The sequence below is a fragment of the Saccopteryx bilineata genome, chromosome 1 (assembly GCF_036850765.1).
Source record: "Saccopteryx bilineata isolate mSacBil1 chromosome 1, mSacBil1_pri_phased_curated, whole genome shotgun sequence".
Lineage (NCBI taxonomy): Eukaryota > Metazoa > Chordata > Mammalia > Chiroptera > Emballonuridae > Saccopteryx > Saccopteryx bilineata.
The window spans coordinates 286661355-286684365 of NC_089490.1; the positions used below are offsets into that span (position 1 = coordinate 286661355).

The window sequence follows — 23011 nt, forward strand, 5'->3', positions numbered from 1 at the left end:
TTTAAATGGAATACTTTTGATAGAAAAGCCAGGCTTCTGGGACAAACAATACCTTAACCATTATTACTAAACTGTCTAATTGAAACATTCATGATAACCACATGTCCCAAACGATTCTATGCCTAGCAAATTAATATACCTATCTCTGAATTCCGTGGGGTGGGTGGCTGCTAGAGAGAAGGCCTGCAGCTTGTGCTTCTTTGTCATGCTGGTGGGTTCAGCATTGCACAACTTGTGCTCCACAATTGAGATAATCTGAGGTTAATTGTGTTCTTTACAGAAAAATTTACCTAGTTTCTTGACACAGTTGTCAAAATTTGACTATGCAAAACATTGGAGAAGTGTAAACTTTATTTATTTTTTAGAGAGAGAGAGAGAGGGACAAGAAAGGAGAGATGTGAAAGGCATCAATTCTTTGCTGTGGCACCTTAAACTGTTCATTGATTGCTGTATCATAAGTAATTCGACATGAGTTGGCGATGGATTCCAGCCCAGCCAGTGACACCTTGATCAAGCCAGCAACCTTAGGTTCAAGTGAATGATCTTGGGCTTCAAGTCAGCAACATTTGGGCTCAAGTCAGAGACTGAGGGTCATGGCTATAGTCCCATGCTCAAGCAGGCAACCCTGTGCTGAAGCTTGTAATTTCGCACTCATGCTGGATGAGCATGGAATCAAGCGAGCAACCTCAGGGTTTCAAACCTGAGTCTTCAGTTTCTGAGGCTGACGCTCTCTCCACTGTGCCCCTGCATAGTCATGCAAGAAGTCTGGACTCTTGAACAAAGATTATATAGGTGGGAGGTGTTTTAACATATACAAAGTTTAACATATATATATTCACATTTCCCCCAAGAAATTGAAACTACAATAAGAACTAGATCTAAGTACATAAGCACAATAAAGTGATAAGATTGATTACAAAAATCAGATGTAAAACTCACATTCTTTACCTTATAAAAACAAAAAATATATATATATATATTTTTAGGTGAGATTGAGGGAAATAGTGAGGCAGACTCCTGCATGCATCTTGACCAAAATCCACCCAGCAACCTCATTTAGGGCCAATGCTGGAGTACAGAACTGAACTATTTTTAGAGCCAGAGGCTGATGTGCTCCAATGAAGTTATCCTCAGTTCCTGAGGCCATACTTGAATCAACTGAGCCACTGGCTACAGGAGGAAAAGAGAGAAAGAAGGGAAGGGGGCAGAAGCAGAAGGTCATTTCTCCTGTGTACCCTAACTGGGAATTGAACCAGGGACGTCCATATGCTGGGCTGACGCTCTATCCAGTGAGTGACCAGCTAGGGCCAAGAAACATTTAATGAATATTTTCATGAATTAATACTTGGATCCAATAGAGACATGAAAAATATTATATACCATTTGTAATCATGTGTAAGTAAACACACACACATACATAAATTAGGTAGCCTTGTTAAGAGAGGCCTAAATTTAAAAAATGTCCAGAGGTTCAAGTTTACCCAAATACTATTTACAAAGTTGAAAATAAAGAAATAAAAAAAACTTTCCTTCTGTAGATGGTCCGTATTATAAATATCTACATATACACATATATATATGCATTATGTGGATGCAAATATATAATATAAATAAATATGCTACTTCTAACACCAGTCGCTATTTAACAACCACCTTTTTACATTTATTAAAAATATCTGGATCATGCCACTTTTGAGAAAGTCACTGATGGCTCCAATCAAACACACACTTGATTAGTTAGCAGTTCAGTTCACAGCATGATGCCAATTATAGTAACTGCTAACTATAGAGTTTAACACGTTTGCAGACAATACCTTGATATAATGAGAAAAAATGGATTGTATATTCAGTTTAAAAATAGTCTTTTAGAAGCGGCATGGAAAAGGCAATCAGTTGTTTTGAACACTGAACCAGTAGATTTTTTCACTGGATTGATTAGACATGTAATGACTTTGAGAGGAGAGCCTGGGGCACCAGAAAAAGAGATTCCACAACTCTCAAAATTTTTAAATATATAATTAAGGAGGTCAGGAAAATTTTCCTGAAGCTAAGTAGAAACGAAAATTATTCTTATCAAAAGAAATTATAATAATATGATAATAAATGATTCATCTAATTCCTGCATATAAAAAGCCTCCGGCATCCTTATTAAATAGAATAATATTTTATCACATATAATAATTATATAAGAAGGAAATGAATTGATGCAGAAGTCAGTAAGGTAGAAATCCAATAATATGTTTCCATGAAAGAAATATATACTTTCTCACATTTAAAACAAAATAATGATGGCATTCACAGAGAATGCCTATTAACTGGGACAGACGTCTGGAGGAAATAAGCCTGAGATTATTGTCCAGGATAATGCTTTACAATGAAATAATTAAAATAACTTACTGAAAATGTAAATTTATAAGTAAAAAATCAATCATTACAAAATGGATAACACATATCTTTTTTATTAAAATTAATTGTTATTCATTTAAGAGGATCAGAGAAGAGGCCCTGGCTGGTTGGCTCAGCAGTAGAGCATTGGTTCAGTGTATGGAAGTCCTGGGTTTGATTCCCGGTCAGGGCACACAGGAGAAGCACCCATCTGCTTTTCCACCCTTCCCTCTATCTCTCTCTTCCCCTCCCACAACCAAGGCTCCATTGGAGCAAAGTTGGCCTGGGCACTGAGGATGGCTCCATGGCCTCCGTCTCAGGTGCTAGAATGGCTCTGACCGCAATGGGGCAACGCCCCAGATGGGCTGATCATCGCCCCCTGGTGAGCATGCTGGTTGGATCCTGGTCGGGCACATGTGGGAGTCTGTCTGTATGCTTCTAAATTCAGAAAAATACAAAAAAAAAGAGGATCAAAAAAGAGAAATCGGCAAACCCCTGTTTTATATTATACAGACTTATTTTATTGCTTTGCCATTATATCCTTTCTTTTATAATATAGCTGCTTCTGACACAAAATGGGAAGAGAATATGTCAGCCAAATTTGCATATGGAAAGAAAAGAGCATATCCAGAATGACACATACTTCTCAAAAACGATGATCTGAAAATCCATTGAAACACACAGTTATCTTGAGAATGGCATGGTTACATGTGCTTGGCTATAACCTCCCATGAAGACACAGACATAACTGAGACTGTTTTAATCATATTCTCCTTAGCAACATCATGCCAGTATATACAATATTCCCCTTCTAACATGTAGCTGAGATACATGTAAGTGTGGATGCCTAGATGCACAGAAAAAATATTTAATGAACTAAGTTTTGAGCATAGGTCCACAGCAAATTTGAGAAGAAAGTACAGAGTTACCAGGTATCCCTTCCTCCCTACACATGTACAGCCTCCTCAACTATCAATACCCTGCACCAGTGGGTTCATTTGTTACGACTGATGAACCTACAGGGACACATCTTTGACACCCAGAGTCTATAGTTTACTTTACAGTTCATTTTTGGTGTTACACATTCCATTACCTTAAACAAAAGTGTAAATGACAAGAATCTAGCATTACAGTATTACAAAGTGTAGGTTAACTGCCCTAGCCATCTTCTCTGTTCCACCTAGTCATCCCTTCCTCCCTCCCCTCAACCTCTGGAAACCACTGATCTTTTGTTAGTGTCTCTATATTTTGCCTTTTCTAGAACACCATGTAATTGAAATCATAAAGTGTGTAGCCTATGCAGATTGGCTTCTTCAATTAATAATAAGCATTTATAGATATCCAATGTTTACTCATGACTGGATAGTTTATTATTTTTTTAGTGCTGAATAACATTCTATTGTCTGAATATAACCCAACTTGTTTATACATTCACCTACTGTAGGATTTTTTGACTGCTTCTAAGTTTTAGCAATTATGAATAAATTTCTATAAATATTTGTGTGTAGGGTTTTGTGTGAACATAAGTTTTTATCTCCATTGAATATATATCAAGGAGTGTGACTGTTGAATTTTTTTTTAACTTCTCATTGATTTTAGAGAGAGAAGAAGGGAGAAAGAAACAGAAATATCAATCTGTTCCTGTATGTGCCCTTACCTGGAATCAATGCTCTAATCTTTGTCCATGGGAATGATGCTCTAAGCAACCAAACTATTGGTCAGGACTCTATCTTATGGTTAAAAGTATGTTTAGCTTTGTAAGAAACCTCAAAACTGTCTACTGAATGATCACACCACTTAGTATTCTCATCAACAATGAATGAGATCTCCTGTTGTTCCATATCCTCACCAGCATTTGGTGTTGTTAGTTTTCCAGATTTTTGCCATTATATTAGGTATGTAGTGATATTTCATCATTGTATTAATTCACATTTCTGTAATGATATAGTTGGTATATAATATTATAATAGTTATATTAGTTTCAGGTGTGCAAATAGTTATATAACATTTTTATATTTTACCTTGTGATCATCCCATTATTTCTAGTAATCATTTCAAACTGCATAAACTTATCACAATATTATTATCTAAATCCCCTCTCCCTTACTAAACATTCTAGAACCCCTCTATTCTGGTAACCATCCCTTTGGTCTCTGTTTCTATGAGTATGTTTTTATTTTATTTTATTTTGTTCATAGATTACACATATAAGTGAAATCACATAGTATTTCTTTCTCTACCTGATTTACTTTACTTAGCATAATACCCTCCAGATCTATTCATGATTTTACAAATAGCAATATTTCATTCTTTATTATTGCTGTGTAACATTCCATTGTGTATATATACCACATTGTTTATCCATTTAACTATCAATGGTTATCTATGTTGCTTCCTAATGTTGGCTATTTTAAATAATGCTGCAATAAACAACTGAGTACATGTATCTTTTTGAATTAGTGTTCTCATATGGGGGGGATAAATAACCAGAAGTGAAATTGTTGAATTGTACAGTATATTTACTTTTACTTTTTTGAGGAATCTCTCCACTGTTTTCCATATGGGTTGCACTAGTTTGCAGTTCCACCAACAGTGCACAAGGGTTCCCTTGTCTCCATATTCTTGACAACACATTATTTGTTGACATGATAATAGGTGTTCTGAATGATGTTAGATGGCATTTCATTGTAGTTTTGATTTGCATTTCCCTGAAGATTAGTAATGTTGAGCATCTTTTAAAAAATGTTAATGAAGTGAGTGAAGAAGTTTCTTACCTCCACTTGATAAAGTCTATATAATATTTATTTATTTATTTTATTCTGTAAGCCATAGCTAATTATACTCAATGGCAAAAAACTGAAAACTTCTTTCTAATAATGAGAAACAAGATAATAATGCCCACTTTCACCACTATTATTCAACATAGTATTGGACATCCTAGCCACAACAATTAGACCACAAAAATAAAAGTCATCCAAATAAAAAATGCAGAATAAAACTGTCACTATTAGCAGATGACATATTACTATGTATAGAAAACCCTAAAAAATCCACTAAAAATAATATAATTAATAAATAATTCAGTAAATTAGAAGAATACAAAATTAATTGTAAGAAATTTTTTACTTTCTTATATACTAATAACAAATAATCAGTAGGAGAAATAGAAAATACATTCCATTCACAATTATGTAAAAAATAATAAAATACCCAGGAATACACTTAAAGAAGAAGGTGAAAACCTCTACTCTGAAAACTATAAAACAATGTAGAAAAATTTTAAAATGACACAAATAAATGGAAAAATATACCATGCCCATGAATAGGAAGAATAACTTTATTAAGAAGACCGTATTATCCAAGACAATTTACAGATTTAATCCAATTTCTATTACACTACCAATGTTATTGTTCTACGAACTGGAATAAGTAATCCTAAAATTTGTATGAAACCACCAAAGACCCCAAACAGTCAAAGCAATTTTGAAAAAGAAAATGTTGGAGGTATGACATCTCCAGATCTCTAATTATACTATAAAGCTGTCACCTTCTTATACACAGTAATCCAATAATCCAAACAGTATAATACCAGCACAAAGACATGTGAATTAATGAAACTAAATAGAGAGCTCAGAAATAAACTCCCACGTATATGGTCAACTAATCTGTATCAAAGGGGATGAAAATATACACTGGAGCAATGGAAATCTCTTAAACAACTGATATTGTGAAAAGTAGATACATTCAGAAAAAGAGATTGTTTCACTTTTACATCACATATAAAAATAAACTCAAAATTAGTTAAAGATTTAAATGTAAGACCTAGAAATCATAAAATTTCTAGAAGAAAATGGAAGAAATAAACGATCTACCATCAGACTGAGTAATATGTATATTTGTGGACACATCCCCTCTGGTGAAGGAAACAAAAGATAAAATAAACAAATGGGACTACATCAAAATAAAAACTTTGGTACAGTGAAACCTTCAACAAATAAAAGAAGCAACCTATTGACTGGGAGAACATGTTCACAGATAGTGTATCTAATCACGTATTGGTACCCATTTTTAATTGGGTTATTGTTTTATTACTGAATTTTAGAAATTCTTTGTATATTTTATGTAATTGTCATTTATCAAATATCTATTTTCCAAACATTTTTTTCCTGGGCTATGACTTGTCTTCTTATGCTTTTGACAGTGTCTCTCACAGTGCAGACATTTTTAAGTTTTTTGAAGTTCAGCTTTTCAATTATTTTTTTCATGAATCATGTTTTTGTATTGTATCTAAAAAGTCATTACTAAACTCAAGATCAGAGAGACTATTACTTTCAAGGAATTTTACATTAATCCATTTTTGAGCTATCATTTTTAGTGGTGTAATGTCTGTGTCCAGTTTTTTTGAATGTGGATGTTTATTTATATCAGCATTATTTGTTGAAAGATTAACTTTTTTCCATTGCATTGTTTGCTCCTTTGTCAAAGATCAGTTGACTATATGTGTAAATCTACTACTGTGCTTTCCATTCTATTATTTCTCCTTCTTCTCATAAATCCACTATTTCTATTCATGAGGACTTCACCCTCATGACCTAATCTAACCTAAAATACCTTCAATGTCCTCTATCACAAAATACCATCATATTGGGAATCAGAGTTACAACATATAAATTTTGAGAAATGCAAATGTTCTGTCTATTGTTGGTTTGCAAACTGACCTCTTGCACACATAGATTAAAGAAAGAGGTAAACCACTTCAATTTGGTAGAAGGCAGTTTTAATATGCAAGGGAGCTCACATACTAGACTTGCCTTTACTGGCCAAAGACTTGTAGAGCTCCAAATCCACACACTAGAATCTTAAGTATTCATATGGAGAAGTTACTAGGTTCAGTTACATATACCATCTCACCCATGCATTGCTCTCTCAAAGCTGTGTCCTTTAAAACAGCTTCCACTAAGGGAAATATGAATTTGAATAATATTTAAAGGGCAGGAGATAGTTAAGGAGCCTCTGATTTCTCCAGTCCAGCTCAACGATAAATTGCTCTTGATGACTTCCTTCCTCTAACATCTAAAACGACTACCACAGGTAATTTCAGTGCACAAGGGTCAAGAACATACTATGAGAAGCCACAACAGACACATTTCTACCAGTATGAATTTATGCCTCTTATTACTTTTCATCTGAAACACATGCCAATAAATGCATATATTTATGGAAACACACACACACACAGACAAAAAAATAATATGCAATGGTAATATATATTTTCAAAACTGAAACCTAAATTCGTGTACAAGATTAAACTATATTTACACTAGTACAAGTAAGAAATAAAGTTTTATTTGTTTATTAGGGTTTCCCTCTTATATATACATGTACACAGTACTATAATCTAACTTACTATTGTCTTCCAAATAAATTTAATAAGGGCAGAACAGATGGCATTTTCATTAAGTAAATTTGTAAAGAAAAAAAATATGAAGCAGGTAATTAATTACCATAAATTATGGTATTGTTCATTTGTTTGAGAATAAAGAAAACTTCTATTTATAATGCATGCTAGGTAACTAGTAATAACATATTCTGAATGTCTGCAGGACATGCTTCACTAGCAATGTTTACTTGCAAATTGTTAACGGGAATTGTTGCCTTTAAATCTCCTGTGATGTTGGGTTGAATCCACAGGATGTGATTATGTTGTGTTATTTTGTTTTGTTTCTTATTACTTTCCTGGTAAATGATTGTAGGTGCCCCACTGCCTGCAAATTTCCTATTGACTATTACTGCTTCCCAATCACCTTGATATGTAGGGGCTTGAAACTGGGAATTACTCTCTGCTGAATACAAGTTTATAACATTGAAAACTCATCTGTGGTTATAAACATTGCTTGTTGAATCCCACTCACACATCTGGCATATGTTTATGTTTCCTGAATGATGAGATTCATATACAGCAGTGATTGTTACCTGGTGTGCTGCAGAAGTTTTAAAACATGCTATACCTGACTATTTAGCCAGGGGCACTGACCTCTTTCCCTTAGATTGTGCAAACGAATGACAACAACCAACACAACAATAGCCGTCCAGTGAAATTGAATTAAAATAATACCTATTTATTTTTGTCAGATTGGCAAAAATATAAAACTTTTCTTTGGTGTAGTGCACAATTTTATTTTTCTATTTATTTTATTTTATAATTTAATTTATTGAGGTGACACTGGTTATCATAATTATACAGGTTCCAGGTGCCTAATTCTATAACACATTTCTGTACACCATATTGTGTATTCATCCCCAAGACAAGTCATTGTCCATTACCATTTATACTCCTTATAGCACTTGCTATACCCCCACAATCACCACACTAAAAAATAAAAAAGAAGAAAAATCTCATGGAATATATGATGGTGTGCTGCAGAACTTTAGTATTTTGTTTATGTGTACCATGAGATAAAAAAGGTTGCAAAGTTGAATAGTCTCTCCAAAATATTTTCTTGAATTTTAACTCACTAAAAAAATTTAATATTATTTCAAAATTTTTTCACTAGATAATGCCATAGAAGACTGTAAGCTGAAATTCCTAAAAGGATAGAACAAATAAACAAGCAATGCACATTCAAATTTCTACAGAAAATTCCAAGGTGCACATATACATTTTTAAGAGAAACTGGTATATTTTCTGCAATGTCTAAGCTACATATATGCACTTTAGTTCAATTGCTTATTTACTTCTTTATTTGCTTCATTGTTAATTTGTCTAATGTTTAATATGTAATTATGTAATGCCTTTTAAAATGTGCTGGACTTCCAGTGTTTCTCTAATGGGGCACAAGGCCCACTTAACAAAATCACAACTTCTATTCCTGAATTTCATGAATGGTCAAATTGGAGATATCAACCTAGAATTGAACACACATGGTATTTGGCCTCAAGGTACTCATGAACCATTGGAGGATTTTTTCATTTAAAATAATATGAATGCTGAGAGTTTTAGCCATGTTAAGAAATTCCACACACCATTTGCTACCAAATAATACTTAACATCTTGTCACTAATAATTTATCTTTCCAGCTGCATGACTGCGGTGAGCTAGTACCTGGGAGATTTTTTTAAATTGATTTTGACAGAGAAAGAGAGACAATGGACTTGTTCTACTTATTTATGCCATCACTGGTATCCCTGTATGTGTACTGACAGGGGATCAAACCCGCAACCTCAGGATTTTGGGGAAACTCTTTAACCAACAGAGCTACCCGGCCAGAAGCCCTGGGACCTTCTTTTTTTTGTGACAGAGACAGAGAGAAGGACAGGTGAACAGGAAGAGAGAGAGATGAGAAGTATCAATTATTTGTTGTGGCACCTTAGTCGTTTATTAATTGCTTTCTCATATGTGCCTTGACCAGGGAGCCACAGCAGAGCCAGTGACCCCTTACTCAAGCCAGTGACCTTGGGCTCAAGCTGGTGAGCCTTGCTCAAACCAGATAAGTACACGCTCAAGCTGGCAACCTCGGGGTTTTGAACCTGAGTTGTTCGCGTCCCAGTCTGATGCTCTATGCACTGTGCCACTGCCTGGTCAGGCTTCTCTAGGGGATTCTTTATGCTAGCTATTCCTTGCTATGTTTTAACATTTAGTATATTATATTATTTCTGTTCAGTATCTATTCTGAATTTTTCCTACTGACTCTGTAAATATTATGCAGCTTCCATAAATTTCTACTGTGGGACAAAAGGAAGGAGATTCATGTCTTGAGAGTGGACTTTGATTTCAGGTATATATCTCATATATTTTCCCCCCATCTACTGCATTAGAGAGAAAAATAAAAGTTTAAATAACTCTTCCTAGGTCAGAAATTTTCAAAACTCAAAATGCAACCCAGGACTTGATGACATTAAAATTCTAATGCCACGGTGACATTAGCTTAAGTAATTAAGCCATCAGACCTTGTGAGAACTAAAGGAGAGCCTTGGGCTGTTTTGAAAGAGAGAAAGAGAGAAAGAGGAGATGGTTAAAATAGAAACATCACTGTCATAAAAGTAGGAATTACCTTATTACAGATTTGGGCCATTAATCAGACTGATTCAAGGAGAATGTAGTTGTGTTGATGCATCATAAAAGATTCTTCTGATTTAGAAGGTTGGATTTCTAGTTTTTCTTTTTTTGCATTTTGTTTATTTTTATATTTGTTATTAGTGTTTTAATAGGCTCTATCTTGTCAAAAGATCAGTCTTTCCAGTTAACATACTTAATAACTATACCAATAATATCAATGGGCTTTCAGGGCATCTGTGAAGGCCAAATATTCTAAAGTATTTCAAACTTCTAGCATAATCACTCTATTCAGAAAATATGTTGTGAGACAGCTGCATATGGAAAAATATAAACTATAAATTTCAAAAAAAAATTTTTCTGGGAGTAAATTTCAACAGTTGTAATAGCGCTAATAATGGAAACACTGATAGTTATTAAGTATTTATGAAACATGAAGAATGCTTTATGTTGATCATCACAACAAATATTGATATCAGCTGCCTACAAAAGTTTTTCATATTACCTCTTTTTAAAGAGGAATTTCAAGAACAGAAAAGTAAAAGACACTTGCCCAAAGACAAATAGGTACCATAGAGCCAGTATTCAACCCATAAAATTAGAATTCAGAGTCTACTCTCACGATCACTGCCCTCTGAGTTTCTGATTCCTTGTGAGGAAATTGGAGAAATACTGCAACTGAGCCAGAAATAGATTTTGGAAAAACATCTGCATAAATGTCTTCATCTTAGCAATGTGATTTCAAAGTGATCTCTGCTTCACTTTGTCAAGTTGGGTACTAATAGCATTGGAATCAAAGTTCTGATTATAATCAATAAAGTATCAGAAAGATGGTGGATAGACTGGGTAATTGAATGATTTGATTCTAAAAACCAAACATTCAGTCTTTTGTGAAACAGAAGAGAGAGTGAGAAAATAAGAAACTAAATATTCATCTGCTACAAGTGACAATTAGCTATTTGTGGTCTCCTTTTTGCAGAAAACTGAATATCCATACCACTAATCTGGCCTGGTTTATGACTGCTTTAGCCAAAACAGTGCAATGGAAGTGACATTATAAAAATTTCTGCTGTGGACTTAAGAGAATTTAAAGTATCCACCTTGATCTACACAAGCCCTGAGCATTCATGTAAGCAGTCAGGCAAGAAATCCATCTGAGGCCAGTCCCCCAGCTTTTTCCACTGAGGCACCAGGCATATGAATGAACTCTCCTTTGAACCTCCACACTAGTTGAAGTATTAACTGAATGCTAGCAAGTGACCAAGTCAATGCCACAAGATTCAAGAAATGGACCAGATAATCACTGCTCAACTTCTTGACTTCCATAATCACTGTTGTATTGAAAGTTCTAAATTTTGGGGTAGTTTGGTACAGAGTAATGGCATTGAAATTTGGAATATATACATAAACACACAGATACATATATATATATATACACACACACATACACATCCATATATTCATACACATATACATACCTATATGTGCGTGCATGTATGCATACATATGCATACTTACACATATTTATTCCTCATAGGAAAATAAATGATTGATGGTTGATTTTCTATGTTTCTTGCTAACACACTTTTCTTCTTCTCCTCCTCTTCCTCCTCCTCTTCCTCCTCCTTCTTCTTCCTCCTCCTCCTCCTCTTCTTTTTCTTCTCCTTCTCCTCTTATTCCCTCCTCCTCCTTCTTCTTCCTCTTCTTTTCTTCTTCTTTCTTCCTCTTTCTCTCTTTCTTTATACCATCTACCCCATACTTTTCTCCAGAAACTGAAGTATACATATACATACAAAAATACATATCTTAAAAATTTCAGCTATGGTATATGTAAATATATTCTGTGAATCCAGGTAAACACAGTGTTTGGAGGATAAAGAGAAGAGGAAATGTGAAAAACTCACTTTCATAAAATTTGTGTGCAATGAACACATAAAAAAGAACTTATGTAAGTAATGAAATTATTGATCCTTATCATCTGGAAATTTTCACTCTTTGGAAAGTAGCAAGATCATCTATAATATTTATGGATCTTTTTGATTGAGAAAATTAGCCATAATTTCATTTTTATGTATTAAATTAAAATATTTTTACAGAAATATTCTATTTAAGTAGAAATGTATATTCTTGGTAAATAATGATGAAATAATAATAAACAAATATAGAAATATAAAACTAACATATTATTTTCCAAAAAGCTGCTCATGTGGTTTATAAAAAATTGATGAGCTCAAAATGCAAACACATCAAAGAAATATTGAATTTATTATCTAGATATATTATGCCTTGTTTTAACATTGGGATATTCTTTCATTATTCTGCTTCCTATATTTTCTAAAATTTATTTTTCTCACTTTAGTTTTTTTACATGATAGTTATAATTAATTAAAAATGAATAAACACTTTATATTGGTGTTTTATCACATTTATCACATATTAAGAAAGAATACTTAATATGACTATGTCAAAAACATTTGGAACATTTGTTTTGAGACAACTATATTTAAATCACAAGATATAAAAAGCCATATAATTAAAAAATAGTAAAACATTGTTTTATAAAAAAAAATATATATATATATATACATACATACACAAATGGCTAGTTCTATTAGTAATGGTATAGTTGACAACATAAACACATAATTAACATAAACTGCCAATTTCTCCTGCAATTCCAGTTTACTTATTGGTTCATGTTCCTTCTTTATTATTTTTTCTATTTTTTATTTTTTGTTACAGAGACAGAGAGAGGAACAGATAGGTACAGACAGACAAGAAGGGAGAGAGATGAGAAGCATCAATTCTTCAGGCACCTTAGTTGTTCATTGATTGCTTTCTCATATGTGCCTTGACTGGGGGGTCCTAGAGTGGACTGAGTGACCCCTTGTTTGAGCCAGCAACTTTGGGCTCAAGCTGGTGAGCTTTGATCAAACCAGATGAGCCTGCGCTCAAGCTGGAGACCATGGGGTCTTGAACCTGGATCCTCCACATCCCAGTTCAACACTCTATCCACTGTGCCACCACCTGGTCAGGCATGTGCCTTCTCGATTTTTAAAAGAAATTTTTATTTTTGAGTATGATTTTATTTTATAATGAATTATACTATGCTCTAATAATTTAATAACTTGCCATTTTCAATAAATTATTTATCACATTATACCTTCTATATATATAGACATATATATGCATATATATGATATAAGCTTGTTATGTATGCCACATGTCATAACAGATATGCAGCACTTAAGCAAACTTACATATCCAATCCCTAAAATTATTTTTAAAATTTGAAGGGTGGTGTATGTACATTCTGTATTTCTTTTGGCACATAATTTTATATTGACTCCTTAGGCACTTGAGGAGAATTAAAGTGGATATGACGTTTTTGAGAATAATAATAATTAAGAATGTGGCCAGTATAGCTGTAGTATATTCAGAGTGCAACATAAGAAAATTGCAAGTAAATTTTAAAATGTAGTAATTCCTAGGCTTTCAAGAATGATCATGCAGTCTTACTGCCCTTTATCATTTAAATATAATTCTAATATAAAAACAATAAAATTGCCCTGGCCAGTTGGCTCAGTGGTAGAGCGTCGGCCTGGCGTGCAGAAGTCCCGGGTTCGAAGCGCCCATCTGCTTCTCCACCCCTCCCCCTCTCCTTCTTCTCTGTCTCTCTCTTCCCCTCCCGCAGCCGAGGCTCCATTGAAGCAAAGATGGCCCGGGCGCTGGGGATGGCTCCTTGGCCTCTGCCCCAGGCGCTAGAGTGGCTCTGGTCGCTGCAGAGCGATGCCCCGGAGGGGCAGAGCATCGCACCCTGGTGGGCAGAGCGTCGCCCCCTGGTGGGCGTGCCGGGTGGATCCCGGTCGGGCGCATGCAGGAGTCTGACTGTCTCTCGCTGTTTCTAGCTTCAGAAAAAAAATACAAAAAAAACAAACAAACAACCCACAATAAAATTAACAATTTAATATGACACTACCTCTCTTTTCCTGGAATCTTTATAAATAGTACAAAATATTAATGTTTAACAGTTTGGGGGTATATATTATATGAACTGTGAGACTTTGAACAATAAACAATTCAATTTTACATGTCTTGTCATTACCTCATAGAAAAAGTCATCATTAATTAATAACTATAACTTCATTCTCATTGAAAAGCAATATGGTTAGATCATGTGAATAGAAAAACAAATTATGAATATCCTTTATAAACACAGATGCAGATCTCAGGCAATAACAGGAACATTAAATAGGTCAAAGAAACATAAAGTTTTATTGATAAACTCTTCATTTATGAGAAAGGTTTTCTCATGGATTAAAGCCTTATTGATTCACACCCTTGAATGATTCAAGTACAATAATATATACCTTGCCTGCATTCTTAGTCTCTGCTAGATGTAAGAGATACACTAAGTAACTTTCTATGTTGAGTAGAAAATTGAATCACCAAATAGAAAATAGAAAATGTCAGCTGAATATTAACTTGACTGTTTCTCCAGTGATTGAAACATTAGATCATAAATGGATATATTAGTAAAAGCTAACAGCACAGGAATTTTTAGATCACTGCCAGTATGTATTGTGACTAATGTAAATACCTCTTTAATCTTTTCATAGCACATACTACAGTATTTGTAAAAATGAAAAGTAAATAGCCTATATATATATATAGGCTATATATATATATATATATATCATATATAGTGGTCTATATATGATATGGCAGAGATAGGTTCTTTCTTATTAAAATAAAAGCACCACAGGTCAAACTTTCTTTGTTGTTGTTTTCAGTGCCCTCACTGCACGCAGTAATCACCAACCCAGAGTTGTCCTCAATGAATATTTGCTGAATGCTATAAAACACACAAAAAAGCATCAGAGTATTGTTTGGGGGTAGGAATAAAACTAGAATGGACATAAAATAAAGTTACTAAATATGATTTATTTCCTTTGGATATTAATTATATTAGCTTCTCAGAGTTGCTCTGAGAAATACCATGTACTGGGTATTTTAGAAACAAAAATTTATTGGCTCTGAGTTCTGGAAGCTGAGTCTGAAATCAAGTTATTGGCAGGGGCTATTTCTCCTGAGGGCTAAGACAGTTGGAGTTATTCCAGGTCCCTCCCTCTCTTTGGCTTATCCATGGCCATTTTCATGTTTACATGGCATTTTCTCTGTATCTTCAAATTATCTTCCCTCTGTGACCATCTCTTTGTTCAAATTCCCCTTTTTATAAGAACACTGGTCTTATTGTATTATCCCCACACTATGAACTCAGCTTAACTTGATTACCTCTGTAAAGACTCTATCTCCAAATAAAGTCACTTTCTGAGGTACTGAGAGCTAGGGATTCAATATATAAATGGGGGGCACAATTCAGACTATGACACGACGTGAAGTTCTTTATGTAAAATTATATGAGTTTATTTGATCAGTAGGGAAAGATGAAGACACTCTTAGAAAAAAATCACAAAATATAAAAAAAAATATACGTGAAAGAACACAATGTCAAGTAGAGATGAAGGTTGAGAAAAATCTTTGTGTGAGTAGCCTGAGGGACCTAAAGGTAAACATTGTACAAGTTTATGATCATAAAAATGGGCTTTAAATGTTTTTATCTTGTGATCTATAACATGCTATCCATTCCCAAATTAAAACTACAATGAGATATCATCTCACATTTGTCTAGAGAATGACTATCATCAATAAATCAACAAACAAGTGTTGGGGAGGATGTGGAGGAAAAGGAAGCTTCGTGTACTGCTGTTGGGAATGCAGATTATGCAGCCAGTCTGGAAAGCAGTATGGAGTGACCTCCAAAAATTAAAAACAGAACTGTTTTAAGACCCAGTTATTCTACTTCTGGGTATATATCCAAAGAAACCCAAAACACTAATTCAAAGGAATATATTCAACCCTATGTTAATTGAGCATTATTTAGCCAAGTTAAAGAAGCAGCCTAAATATCCATCAGTAGATTATTGGATAAAGAAGATGTGCAGCATCTATATACAATTAAATATTACTTGGCCATAAAAAAAGAATGAAATCTTAACCTTTTGCGACAGCATGCATAGACCTGGAGATTATTATGCTAAGTGAAATAAACCAGCCAGAGAAAGACAGATACCATATAATTTCACTTACATGAAGAATATAATGAACAAAATAAACTAGTAAACAAAATACAAATAAACTCAGTCCCTGGCTGAGTAATTCAGTTGTTTAAAGCTTCATTCTGATATGACAAAGTACAGGTTGGATCCCCAGTTAGGGCACATACCAGAATCAATGAATGTATTATTAATTAAAACAAAAATTGATGTTTCTCTCTCTCTCTCTCTCTCTCTCTCTCTCCCCATATCTCTCACTCTCTCCTTTTTCCCTCTTTAAAATCAGTAAATAAATTTAAAAAAGAAAGAAAACAGGTTCATAAATACAGAGAAAAGACTGACAGCTGTCTGAAGGGAAGGGGTTGGGGGAGTTGAATGAAAAAGGCGAAGGGATTAAGCAAAAACAAAACAAATAACACCTCATAGATAACAGTACTACAATTACCAGAGGGGAATGGAGGTAGGGGGAGGTAGGAGAGAGTAAAGGGAGGATAGATGGTGACGGAAGGAGACTTGGCATGTGGTGGTGAATACACAATACATTACACCGATGATGCGTTATAGAATTGTACACCTGAAACATATAATTTTATTAACCAATATCACCAAAAATTCAATTAAAAAAAGAATTATTCATTTCTAGTTATATAACTCTAGTTATAGAGTGCCCATAAGAGTTCAGGCATTGTTTTAGGTATAGACAAAATCATTGCCCTTATAAAGCTTACATTTTAAAGAGGGCAAATTATGAAAACAAAATAAAAGCATGATGATTATCTACATTCTATATAACAGATTAAATGGGTTTAACTGCTGGAGGCAGAAATAAAGCTTTTGGTCTTACAGTTTTAGACTGTAATAGAGATGTGCTAGAATTAGCTAATACAGCTCACAGGAGTTGAGGGTAAAATTTCAAAAATTTGGAAAGCTAGTTTGTAAAAATGGCCCTTGCTAATCATTAAATTATTAATTTAATTTAAATATAAATTAAATATAAATTTTAAAATTCAACATTATATTTTTTAAAATAATAAATACTGAAAATTTATCATTTTCTCACTGAGTCACTATGTTTTACTATTATTTATGTTCTTAGTATTATTTATGTTTATTTACTCTCCATGGTAGAAATACTATAGAATGACGAGTGACTTCTCATTCTTCCCAACTTCGTGTTTGGTGGTGTCATCTTGGAAACTTGTTATCCTGTAGGTATTTTTACGATGGATGTCAGCAAATGATACTAAATCAAGGCTTACTTTACTAATTTCGTAATTTTCTAGAGTTGAGATTGTAAAAAACAAAGCATAATTAAAGCATATTAAATGTATATTAGCCATTATATTGGGAATAACACAAAAGGTTGAAGAATACTTTTGTAACTAATAACCACTGCTCAACATAGCAGAAAAAAGTGGTTCATATAGCTAATAAAAAACTGAAGTTTGTATAAACTCTTTTACCTACACGTTAAGGTAAACTAAAATATCAACAAAAAACTCAAGTCCGAACTAAATTTGTTTGTTTATATCCCCAGTAACTTCTTTGTGGATTAAGATAGTAATAAAGCATGTATTTGCAGTAGGGTTTTTCAATAGTCATTGGATTGCAGCAATAAGGTTACCTGTGGATGTAAGAGTTTGGCCAAATCAGTAAAAGCATTCTGTAAGAATCAATAAATTATATGGTCTTTACAATAAAGACTAATGCATATTTTATAACTGTATATAATTTAGGTGTTACATATCTTTTATATCAGTTAAAGTTATAATAAACATATAAGAGTTGGCAAAAGTAGGTTTATAATTGATTGTATGGAAAATAATACAATGATAAGTAAATAATAATATAAGAATAAATTGTGTTTTGCATACTCACAATTGTAAATCACCTTTTGTCCACCCTGTTCTTAAACATAGGCATACATATTTTTTGGTTGTTAAATATCTATGAACACAACACTGACTGCTAAGGATAAATAGAATTAAAAGAGATGAGAGAAAAGAGTTCCAGATAAAAAAGGAGTCTAAGTGCAAATGCTCTAATGTGGATGTTTTGTAGTTTGTTTGAGATGAATCTGTGAGGTCAGCATCTCTAAAAGCAAAAAGAACAGGAAGAGATGAGATTGGAATGACATGTTGAGCCAGATCAGTTACAGGCATCTACATTATTGTAATGCTTTTGACTTTAGCCATAAATGAGATGGGAAACCATTGCTAGGTTTTTAAGCAAACGAGTGGCATGATCTGATGTATTTTAACATAATTGCTTTGGCTGCTGTTTTGGGTACAGACTGTGTGCAACAAGAGAGGAATTAAGGAGATAGCTTAAGAGATAATTACAACAAAGTTAATAAAAATGGAAATGAGCAGATGTGGTCAGACACTGGGTATGTCTTGAAGTTAGTATTCACTGATAGAATAGATGTGAGGTATGAAAGGAAAACAGGAACAGAATATGATCCAAAGATTTTGGGCTGAGATATAGAAAATGGTGAGAATTGTTTTTGGGGAAATTGGTTGGAATTCAGAAATTTGATCTTGGACATGCTCTGTAATAAGTGTCCCAGATACCCAGGCAGAGATGTTGGTGTGTAGAAGAGCAGTTCAGAGTAGCAATATAAATGTGGTCAGCATTAAGATAGTATTTAAAATCATTAAGCTAGACGATATTAGGAAAAGAATGAATTTATAGAAAAGGCTCAATCATTGATGCTGCCACACGCCAGCATATTTGGAGAAAATGGTGGGAGCAACACATCACCCGTGAGCATTGAGAAAGGAAGAAAACCAGGATGGCATGTTGCTAAATCATGCATGATGTCTTCTGAAAAGTGTACAAAATATTGGAGTCAATGATATCATAATGAGAAACATGGCAGCCACATAAAACACCTAACAGAAGACATAAAGAAAAGGATATGTGAGGCATGTTGGAGTACCTTTTTAAGGACAAGAGGACTGATTGGAAGAGGGGTGTGAGAGACAGGCAGTGATTCAGAAGGCTCTCAGGCATTTGGCTTGAGACTTCGGTCAGTAAGGAGCCCCTTTACAAAATTAGAAGTATAAGATAAAGATCAGTGAAGAGTGTTAATTCATGGTTATACTGACTTTTATGTCCTTAAGAGCCATCTACGAGAAAAAGACTGGTGGAAGGTTGAACACATGTTGTTAAGTAAAAAGGTCTGGGTTGGCAAGTCAGGATAATGATTAGTTAAAAAGAGATGGATGGATATAAAGTCATTCTTGCCCAACATAATGGGAAAGTGCCATGGACTACAATTAATTGCTTTCTACTGAGTCTTCATTTTTGCATCATATAGTAAAAAAATAGTGATTAGGACTGAAATATTTTATTTTTAAAAAAAGAAAAAATGAGATAAAATCACTGCATCCAATCTTAATGAATATAAAACTATAAAAGACTATTGTGACTGAATTTAATGTTATCTTTTTTCTTCTATCAACAGGACTGTAAGAGGAACAGAATTAGCTGAATTACATTTTATGATAGCAAGGTTAATTCAGAATTAATCAGAAATTACAAAAGTAGCTTGACTACACTAAATGTTCATCAACCAGGTTTAAAGAAGCTTTTTGCATATTATAGGCATAATTTAGAGATTGTGAGAACAGTAGACAAATGGAGGGGGAAATAATTTTAAAAGGATAGAGTAGATTATTAAAATTTCTTGTTTTTTATTTATTCATTTTTCAGTTATTGATTTAAACTGTCCAACCATGTTCCCCTTCTACCACTTATTTATTAATTATCAATGTAGGCCTTACTTTGTCAAGCTATATCCTGCAAGGTATCTGCCAACTAGAAATAAACTCTGTCCTATTGTACCCTTATATTTTTAATGTTATGTCTACTTTCCTCTTTGCCTGAAGTAGCACATGAAATTAGTAGAACTCCATTTTTGTTTTTGTTTGTATGTATATGTGTTTTGTTTTGTTTCTGCAACTATGAATGCTTGTAATTGGAGATATGAACCAGGATCCTGGAATTTAAGATCTTGCTTTTTAATTCACATATGAAGTTTTTTCTTCATCTGCTCCTTTGCCATTCAATGCTTTTTGTATTATTTGTTTGTTTCTTGGTAGGGGATCAGGCAGAAGCAGAACAAAGCACAAAAGGCAAACTATGAAGTAAGTAGAAAAGCATCAGTTCATTAATGAATGCATTGCAGACTGAATGTAATGATTTGGTTCCCTGGAACTATTTGACAATTCTTTGTATAGACTATTTCAAATTTGAAGAATGAGTTATATTAGAGAACAGGAGAATAATAAGACAGGAGTATGGAATAAGAATTGAACTAAGAAGGGAACTGAGATGGCAAATGAAGAGTGAGGAAGGAAGACTAAATAAAGCATTGATTTAGTTATTTAGAGGCTTTTTCTATTAAAATAAACCCAAAAATCATACAGCTTTTGTTGATTTAGTACCTTTTACTGCTTATTTTAATGCTGTTCAGTCTTAGATGTTTACAGAGCCTATAAATGCCTTTCTTCTGATCCTAGTACCATTTATCAAAGTTACTGCATAAGCTCACTAAGCTAGAGTTAGGTATCTTGCTCTGTGGTATTTCTCTTTCAGAAATAATTCATAAAAGAATTAACTAGAGAGCATCAATTATTAGTATGGGTAACCTGAAATATTTCATACACATGGATAATTGAGAAGGTGTATCACGTGGGGTTTTTTTACATAGTCCTAATTAATTTAGAAGCAGAAGTACCATATACATGAATATCACTCATCTCAAATTTGCTTCTTTGTTATGCTATTTAAGATCCAAACTGATTCTCAATTTGTCAGTTGTTGTTGTTGCTTTTTGCCTTGTAACAGAAATTTGTTTACCCAAGTTTTGACTTAAAAAATATATATATATTTATTTCTCAATCTCTCCTTTGTAGACATTCAACAAGGACACTAGACAAACCATTTTTCAATCTCAGAGGCAATTTCAAGTTATAGTTTGGGTCAAAAAATTTATGATATGCCAAAAAAAAATTTAGAGCTTTGTTAAAGAATTTATGAAGTGTCTTTAAGAAACTTAGTTACATTTGATTCATAGAAATTTAAGGAAGATAATATAGTCCTTTTGAAATACTGAAGAGATACTGATAATCATCATTTAATATTACATTTAAAATCATTCAGAGGCAATACTGTACACTATTAAATATTAATAACTTAAAAATTCTCTGATTATCCTTTACTATTTTAAAGCAGTTATTCTTTTTCTATTTTAAGTCTACTTTTTGGTTATTAGTTGCAGACATTATTAGCCTTTGGGGTTTTCTAATAGTTACATGGTATACTAACCTGTAAAAATAACGTATTTAGTCTACATGGTATGCTTGAGAGTCTAGGGCTCTAGGTCAATTGCCTATATTCAAACTTTGGTTCTAACATTTCCTTGCCTAACTTTTCTCAACTGTAAATGGAAACACCAATACTACATATTTTATTTGAATATTATAAAATTACATTAATTTATTAAAAAAATTTAGGCAGTGTATATCATACATTAAGTGCTCAATATAGTTCTTATCTGCTTTTAAAAAAGTATACTTCCTTTTCTCATTTTTGTCCAAAATGGACATATTTCCCCTGACAAATATTCAAGTAAGAACTTCACAATTCCTGCATTGTTCTCTGGTTTGTACTTTTCCACTAGTGAGTTCAGAACAGTGAGCTATTTATTTTGTTTGCCTCAACATTAGCAATATCTCCAACTGTAGTTCTAGAGGTTTGCATATTTTTTTTGCTTATTTGTTTCATTTCCAATTACTTATTCATTTTAGAAAGGTGGGACGAGAGAGACAGAGAGAAAGATGGCAGGGGGAGGAAAAGGAAGCATCAACTCCCATATGTGCCTTGACCAGGCAAGCCTGGGGTTTCGAGCCAGCGACCTCAGCATTCCAGGTCAATGCTTTATCCACTGTGCCACCACAGGTCAGGCTGCTGTTTCATTTCCAATTAAAAATACATTTTAACACTGAACTTTTCTTACTCATATATACAATTATTTTCCCTTCCTTGGTTTTGGTTTTCTTCCTGCTGATTCTAAAACTTTTGTGCTCTTCCTGAACTCTTTTATTTGAAGTTTCCTGCAATCCCAACTGTATTCGCAAGACTTGATTATATACTATCATGTGTCCCAAAAATGTGTAGGTATCTGTGTATATAGATAATTCAGAATGCCTTCCATGTGTCAGGCATACTATAACACATAGTGATCCAGGTTCTTAAGTTAAAATTAAATTTAAAAACACTTAGAAGGTTATTGTATTCTCTTTAATTGGGGCACCATTGTTTAGGTGATGATGATGAATTTTGTGTCTACCATGTTTGTAGATGCATGCTTCCTTTGAAACTTTGCACTCACACTTTTGCTTGTGTTCTTTAATTAACTATTGTCTCTGCTTCACTGCAGACTGAAAAG

The 23011-nt window shown here is 33.6% G+C and overlaps 1 protein-coding gene across 3 annotated transcripts in view; it reads right to left on the minus strand.

Annotated features, from left to right (window-relative positions):
• The window catches only part of CDH18 (cadherin 18), a 713946-nt gene that overhangs the window by 103934 nt on the left and 587001 nt on the right, over positions 1–23011 (minus strand). The window lies entirely within an intron of this gene.